Raw genomic sequence first — 8,255 nt, 5'->3', positions numbered from 1 at the left:
CGAGATGAGGCCCGATTCCCCTGCACTGCGTGCAGAGCAATTCCGTGTTGCACATCACACATGAAAGGAGCCTTGATTTCCTTGATGGCACTCCAGAGAAACCCCAAGCACACTGTTTCAAGGCTAGAGGGATCCTGTGGTCACTATAGCATCACGAAAGAGCTCCGTGGACCAAGAATCAACACGAGATGAGAGGTTAGTCCCTGGCTTCGACTCCAGAGGAATACCACCTTACCACAAGCACCTCAAGAGGAGGCTTCTCTCAGCTCTAGGTATGTGAGAGGGACCCTGAGTTTGCGGCCTCAAATGGAATGGACACCGCGATGCCCTGACTCGAAATAAGGCTGGATATCCCTGCAGTGACTTCAATGCAGGCTCGTCTTGCATCTCCCAGGATGAAAGGATGTCTGAATCCCGTGTGGAAAGCACAGAGAAAGACTTAGTTCCCCACCTCATCGCGACCGATAGCCTCACATCCTTTGAAAACTCCAGAGGTACGCGGAGATCAGTGCCTCCAAAGGAGACGATGCCTGACTCCTCGTGAAACCTGATAGGAGTCCCAGGATTCCTGTGGCACTTGGAAAGGGACCCTTGGTCTCCCGCCTCAGCTGGAGAGGCGTCCCAATTGCCCTGCCAAGCCTCGAGGAGAATCCAGAGTTGTCCCTCGCAACTAGGCAGGAGTCCTGACGTCGCTGAAGAAACACGTGGGTGGAAGGGCCATCCCCGTCGTAACTCGAGAATATACCCCAGATTCCCGACGCAACTCGAGAAAAACCATGAGACTTCCCCCTCGCCGCGAGATGAGGCCCGATTCCCCTGCACTGCGTGCAGAGCAATTCCGTGTTGCACATCACACATGAAAGGAGCCTTGATTTCCTTGATGGCACTCCAGAGAAACCCCAAGAACACTGTTTCAAGGCTAGAGGGATCCTGAGGTCACTGTAGCAACACGAAAGAGCTCCGTGGGCCAAAAGTCAACTCGAGATGAGAGGTTAGTCCCTGGCTTCGACTCCAGAGGAATACCACCTTACCACAAGCACCTCAAGAGGAGGCTTCTCTCAGCTCTAGGTATGTGAGAGGGACCCTGAGTTTGCGGCCTCAAGTGGAATGGACACCGCGATGCCCTGACGCGAAATAAGGCTGGATATCCCTGCAGTGACTTGAATGCAGGATAATCTTGCATCTCCCAAGATGATAGCATGTCTGAATCCCCTGTGGAGACCACAGAGAAAGACCTAGTTCCCCACCTCATCGCGACAGGAGGCCTCACATCCTTTGAAAACTCCAGAGGTACGCGGAGATCAGTGCCTGCAAAGGAGACGATGCCTGACTCCTCGTGAAACTTGATAGGAGTCCCAGGATTCCTGTGGCATGTGGAAAGGGACCCTTGGTCTCCCGCCTCAGCTGGATAGGCGTCCCAATTGCCTTGCCAAGCCTCGAGGAGAATCCCGAGTTGTCCCTCGCAACTAGGCAGGAGTCCTGACGTGGCTGAACACACACGTGGGTGGAATGGCCATCCCCGTCGTAACTCGAGAATATACCCCAGGTTCCCGCCGCAACTCGAGAAAAACCATGAGACTTCGCCCTCGATGCGAGATGAGGCCCGATTCCCCTGCACTGCGTGCAGAGCAATTCCGTGTTGCACATCACACATGAAAGGAGCCTTGATTTCCTTGATGGCACTCCAGAGAAACCCCAAGAACACTGTTTCAAGGATAGAGGGATCCTGAGGTCACTGTAGCAACACGAAAGAGCTCCGTGGACCAAAAATCAACTCGAGATGAGAGGTTAGTCCCTGGCTTTGACTCCAGAGGAATACCACCTTACCACAAGCACCTCAAGAGGAGGCTTCTCTCAGCTCTAGGTATGTGAGAGGGACCCTGAGTTTGCGGCCTCAAGTGGAATGGACACCGCGATGCCCTGACTCGAAATAAGGCCGGATATCCCTGCAGTGACTTGAATGCAGGCTCGTCTTGCATCTCCCAAGACGAAACGGTGTCTGAATCCCCTGTGGAGACCACAGAGAAAGACCTAGTTCCCCACCTCATCGCGACAGGAGGCCTCAAATCCTTTGAAAACTTCAGAGGTACGCGGAGATCAGTGCCTCCAAAGGAGACGATGCCTGACTCCTCGTGAAACTTGATAGAAGTCCCAGGATTCTTGTGGCACGTGGAAAGGGACCCTTGGTCTCCCGCCTCAGCTGGAGAGGCGTTCCAATTGCCCTGCCAAGCCTCGAGGAGAATCCCGAGTTGTCCCTCGCAACTAGGCAGGAGTCCTGACGTGGCTGAACAAACACGTGGGTGGAAGGGCCATCCCCGTCGTAACTCGAGAATATACCCCAGGTTCCCGCCGCAACTCGAGAAAAACCATGAGACTTCCCCCTCGATGCGAGATGAGGCCCGATTCCCCTGTACTGCGTGCAGAGCAATTCCGTCTTGCACATCACACATGAAAGGAGCCTTGATTTCCTTGATTGGCACTCCAGAGAAACCCCAAGAACACTGTTTCAAGGATAGAGGGATCCTGAGGTCACTGTAGCAACACGAAAGAACTCTGTGGACCAAAAATCAACTCGAAAAGAGAGGTTAGTCCCTGGATTCGTCTCAAGAGGAATACCACCTTACCACAAGCACCTCAAGAGGAGGCTTCTCTCAGCTCTAGGTATGTGAGAGGGACCCTGAGTTTGCGGCCTCAAGTGGAATGGACACCGCGATGCCCTGACTCGAAATAAGGCCGGATATCCCTGCAGTGACTGGAATGCAGGCTCGTCTTGCATCTCCCAAGACGAAAGGGTGTCTGAATCCCCTGTGGAGACCACAGAGAAAGACCTAGTTCCCCACCTCATCGCGACAGGAGGCCTCAAATCCTTTGAAAACTCCAGAGGTATGCGGAGATCAGTGCCTCCAAAGGAGACGATGCCTGACTCCTCGTGAAACTTGATAGGAGACCCAGGATTCCTGTGGCCCGTGGAAAGGGACGCTTGGTGTCCCGTCTCAGCTGGAGAGGCGTTCTAATTGCCCTGCCAAGCCTCGAGGAGAATCCCGAGTTGTCCCTCGCAACTAGGCAGGAGTCCTGACGTGGCTGAACAAACACGTGGGTGGAAGGGCCATCCCCGTCGTAACTCGAGAATATACCCCAGGTTTCCGCCGCAACTCGAGAAAAACCATGAGACTTCCCCCTCGCCGCGAGATGAGGCCCGATTCCCCTGTACTGCGTGCAGAGCAATTCCGTCTTGCACATCACACATGAAAGGAGCCTTGATTTCCTTGATTGGCACTCCAGAGAAACCCCAAGAACACTGTTTCAAGGATAGAGGGATCCTGAGGTCACTGTAGCAACACGAAAGAACTCTGTGGACCAAAAATCAACTCGAAAAGAGAGGTTAGTCCCTGGATTCGTCTCTAGAGGAATACCACCTTACCACAAGCACCCCAAGAGGAGGCTTCTCTCAGCTCTAGGTATGTGAGAGGGACCCTGAGTTTGCGGCCTCAAGTGGAATGGACACCGCGATGCCCTGACTCGAAATAAGGCCGGATATCCCTGCAGTGACTGGAATGCAGGCTCGTCTTGCATCTCCCAAGACGAAAGGGTGTCTGAATCCCCTGTGGAGACCACAGAGAAAGACCTAGTTCCCCACCTCATCGCGACAGGAGGCCTCAAATCCTTTGAAAACTCCAGAGGTATGCGGAGATCAGTGCCTCCAAAGGAGACGATGCCTGACTCCTCGTGAAACTTGATAGGAGACCCAGGATTCCTGTGGCCCGTGGAAAGGGACGCTTGGTGTCCCGTCTCAGCTGGAGAGGCGTCCCAATTGCCCTGCAAAGCCTCGAGGAGAATCCCGAGTTGTCCCTCGCAACTAGGCAGGAGTCCTGACATGGCTGAACACACACGTGTGTGGAAGGGCCATCCCCGTCGTAACTCGAGAATATACCCCAGGTTCCCGCTGCAACTCGAGAAAAACCATGAGACTTCCCCCTCGCCGCGAGATGAGGCCCGATTCCCCTGCACTGCGTGCAGAGCAATTCCGTGTTGCACATCACACATGAAAGGAGCCTTGATTTCCTTGATGGCACTCCAGAGAAACCCCAAGAACACTGTTTCAAGGCTAGAGGGATCCTGAGGTCACTGTAGCAACACGAAAGAGCTCCGTGGACCAAGAATCAACACGAGATGAGAGGTTAGTCCCTGGCTTCGACTCCTGAGGAATACCACCTTACCACAAGCACCTCAAGAGGAGGCTTCTCTCAGCTCTAGGTATGTGAGAGGGATCCTGAGTTTGCGGCCTCAAGTGGAATGGACTCCGCGATGGCCTGACTCGAAATAAGGCCGGATATCCCTGCAGTGACTTGAATGCAGGCTCGTCTTGCATCTGCCAAGAAGAAAGGATGTCTGAATCCCCTGTGGAGACCACAGAGAAACACCTAGTTGCCCACCTCATCGCGACCGGAGACCTCATATCCTTTGAAAACTCCAGAGGTACGCGCAGATCAGTGCCTCCAAAGGAGACGATGCCTGACTCCTCGTGAAACTTGATAGGAGTCCCAGGATTCTTGTGGCACGTGGAAAGGGACCCTTGGTCTCCCGCCTCAGCTGGAGAGGCGTTCTAATTGCCCTGCCAAGACTCGAGGAGAATCCCGAGTTGTCCCTCGCAACTAGGCAGGAGTCCTGACGTCGCTGAACAAACACGTGGGTGGAAGGGCCATCCCCGTCGTAACTCGAAAATATACCCCAGGTTCCCGCCACAACTCGAGAAAAACGATGAGACTTCCCCCTCGATGCGAGATGAGGCCCGATTCCCCTGTACTGCGTGCAGAGCAATTCCGTCTTGCACATCACACATGAAAGGAGCCTTGATTTCCTTGATGGCACTCCAGAGAAACCCCAAGAACACTGTTTCAAGGATAGAGGGATCCTGAGGTCACTGTAGCAACACGAAAGAACTCTGTGGACAAAAAATAAACTCGAAAAGAGAGGTTAGTCCCTGGATTCGTCTCCAGAGGAATACCACCTTACCACAAGCACCTCAAGAGGAGGCTTCTCTCAGCTCTAGGTATGTGAGAGGGATCCTGAGTTTGCGGCCTCAAGTGGAATGGACACCGCGATGCCCTGACTCGAAATAAGGCCGGATATCCCTGCAGTGACTTCAATGCAGGCTCGTCTTGCATCTCCCAAGACGAAAGGATGTCTGAATCCCCTGTGGAAAGCACAGAGAAAGACTTAGTTCCCCACCTCATTGCGACCGATAGCCTCACATCCTTTGAAAACTCCAGAGGTACGCGGAGATCAGTGCCTCCAAAGGAGAGGATGCCTGACTCCTCGTGAAACTTGATAGGAGTCCCAGGATTCTTGTGGCACGTGGAAAGGGACCCTTGGTCTCCCGCCTCAGCTGGAGAGGCGTTCCAATTGCCCTGCCAAGCCTCGAGGAGAATCCCGAGTTGTCCCTCGCAACTAGGCAAGAGTCCTGACGTGGCTGAACAAACATGTGTGTGGAAGGGCCATCCCCGTCGTAACTCGAGAATATACCCCAGGTTCCCGCCGCAACTCGAGAAAAACCATGAGACTTCCCCCTCGATGCGAGATGAGGCCCGATTCCCCTGCACTGCGTGCAGAGCAATTCCGTGTTGCACATCACACATGAAAGGAGCCTTGATTTCCTTGATGGCACTCCAGAGAAACCCCAAGAACACTGTTTCAAGGCTAGAGGGATCCTGAGGTGACTGTAGCAACACGAAAGAGCTCCGTGGGCCAAAAATCAACTCGAGATGAGAGGTTAGTCCCTGGCTTCGACTCCAGAGGAATACCACCTTACCACAAGCACCTCAAGAGGAGGCTTCTCTCAGCTCTAGGTATGTGAGAGGGACCCTGAGTTTGCGGCCTCAAGTGGAATGGACACCGCGATGACTTGTCGCGAAATAAGGCTGGATATTCCTTCAGTGACTTGAATGCAGGCTCGTCTTGCATCTCCCAAGATGAAAGGATGTCTGAATCCCCTGTGGAGACCACAGAGAGAGACCTAGTTCCCCACCTCATCGCGACCGGAGGCCTCACATCCTTTGAAAACTCCAGAGGTACGCGGAGATCAGTGCCTCCAAAGGAGACGATGCCTGACTCCTCGTGAAACTTGATAGGAGTCCCAGGATTCCTGTGGAACTTGGAAAGGGACCCTTGGTCTCCCGCCTCAGCTGGAGAGGCGTCCCAATTGCCCTGCCAAGCCTCGAGGAGAATCCAGAGTTGTCCCTCGCAACTAGGCAGGAGTCCTGACGTCGCTGAAGAAACACGTGGGTGGAAGGGCCATCCCCGTCGTAACTCGAAAATATACCCCAGGTTCCCGCCGCAACTCGAGAAAAACCATGAGACTTCCCCCTCGCCGCGAGATGAGGCCCGATTCCCCTGCACTGCGTGCAGAGCAATTCCGTCTTGCACATCACACATGAAAGGAGCCTTGATTTCCTTCATGGCACTCCAGAGAAACCCCAAGAACACTGTTTCAAGGCTAGAGGGATCCTGAGGTCACTGTAGCAACAAGAAAGAGCTCCGTGGACCGAAAATCAACTCGAGATGAGAGGTTAGTCCCTGGCTTCGACTCCAGAGGAATACCACCTTACCACAAGCACCTCAAGAGGAGGCTTCTCTCAGCTCTAGGTATGTGAGAGGACCCTGAGTTTGCGGCCTCAAGTGGAATGGACACCGCGATGCCCTGACGTGAAATAAGGCTGGATATCCCTGCAGTGACTTGAATGCAGGCTCGTCTTGCATCTCCCAAGATGAAAGGATGTCTGAATCCCCTGTGGAGACCACAGAGAAAGACCTAGTTCCCCACCTCATCGCGACCGGAGGCCTCACATCCTTTGAAAACTCCAGAGGTACGCGGAGATCAGTGTCTCCAAAGGAGACGATGCCTGACTCCTCGTGAAACTTGATAGGAGTCCCAGGATTCTTGTGGCACGTGGAAAGGGACCCTTGGTCTCCCGCCTCAGCTGGAGAGGCGTTCCAATTGCCCTGCCAAGCCTCGAGGAGAATCCCGAGTTGTCCCTCGCAACTAGGCAGGAGTCCTGACGTGGCTGAACAAACACGTGGGTGGAAGGGCCATCCCCGTCGTAACTCGAGAATATACCCCAGGTTCCCGCCGCAACTCGAGAAAAACCATGAGACTTCCCCCTCGATGCGAGATGAGGCCCGATTCCCCTGTACTGCGTGCAGAGCAATTCCGTCTTGCACATCACACATGAAAGGAGCCTTGATTTCCTTGATGGCACTCCAGAGAAACCCCAAGAACACTGTTTCAAGGCTAGAGGGATCCTGAGGTCACTGTAGTAACACGAAGGAGCTCCGTGGACCAAAAATCAACTCGAGATGAGAGGTTAGTCCCTGGCTTCGACTCCAGAGGAATACCACCTTACCACAAGCACCTCAAGAGGAGGCTTCTCTCAGCTCTAGGTATGTGAGAGGGACCCTGAGTTTGCGACCTCAAGTGGAATGGACACCGCGATGCCCTGACGCGAAATAAGGCTGGATATCCCTGCAGTGACTTGAATGCAGGCTCGTCTTGCATCTCCCAAGATGAAAGGATGTCTGAATCCCCTGTGGAGACCACAGAGAAAGACCTAGTTCCCCACCTCATCGCGACCGGAGGCCTCACATCCTTTGAAAACTCCAGAGGTACGCGGAGATCAGTGCCTCCAAAGAGACGATGCCTGACTCCTCGTGAAACTTGATAGGAGTCCCAGGATTCCTGTGGCACGTGGAAAGGGACCCTTGGTCTCCCGCCTCAGCTGCAGAGGCGTCCCAATTGCCTTGCCAAGCCTCGAGGAGAATCCCGAGTTGTGTCTCGCAACTAGGCAGGAGTCCTGAAGTGGCTGAACAAACACGTGGGTGGAAGGGCCATCCCCGTCGTAACTCGAGAATATACCCCAGGTTCCCGCCGCAACTCGAGGAAAACCATGAGACTTACCCCTCGATGCGAGATGAGGCCCGATTCCCCTGTACTGCGTGCAGAGCAATTCCGTCTTGCACATCACACATGAAAGGAGCTTTGATTTCCTTGATGGCACTCCAGAGAAACCCCAAGAACACTGTTTCAAGGATAGAGGGATCCTGAGGTCACTGTAGCAACACGAAAGAACTCTGTGGACCAAAAATCAACTCGAAAATAGAGGTTAGTCCCTGGATTCGTCTCCAGAGGAATACCACCTTACCACAAGCACCTCAAGAGGAGGCTTCTCTCAGCTCTAGGTATGTGAGAGGGACCCTGAGTT

Source organism: Cervus elaphus, unplaced genomic scaffold (genome assembly GCF_910594005.1).
Source record: "Cervus elaphus unplaced genomic scaffold, mCerEla1.1, whole genome shotgun sequence".
Taxonomy (NCBI): domain Eukaryota; kingdom Metazoa; phylum Chordata; class Mammalia; order Artiodactyla; family Cervidae; genus Cervus; species Cervus elaphus.
Note: the sequence above shows the minus strand (reverse complement) of the source record.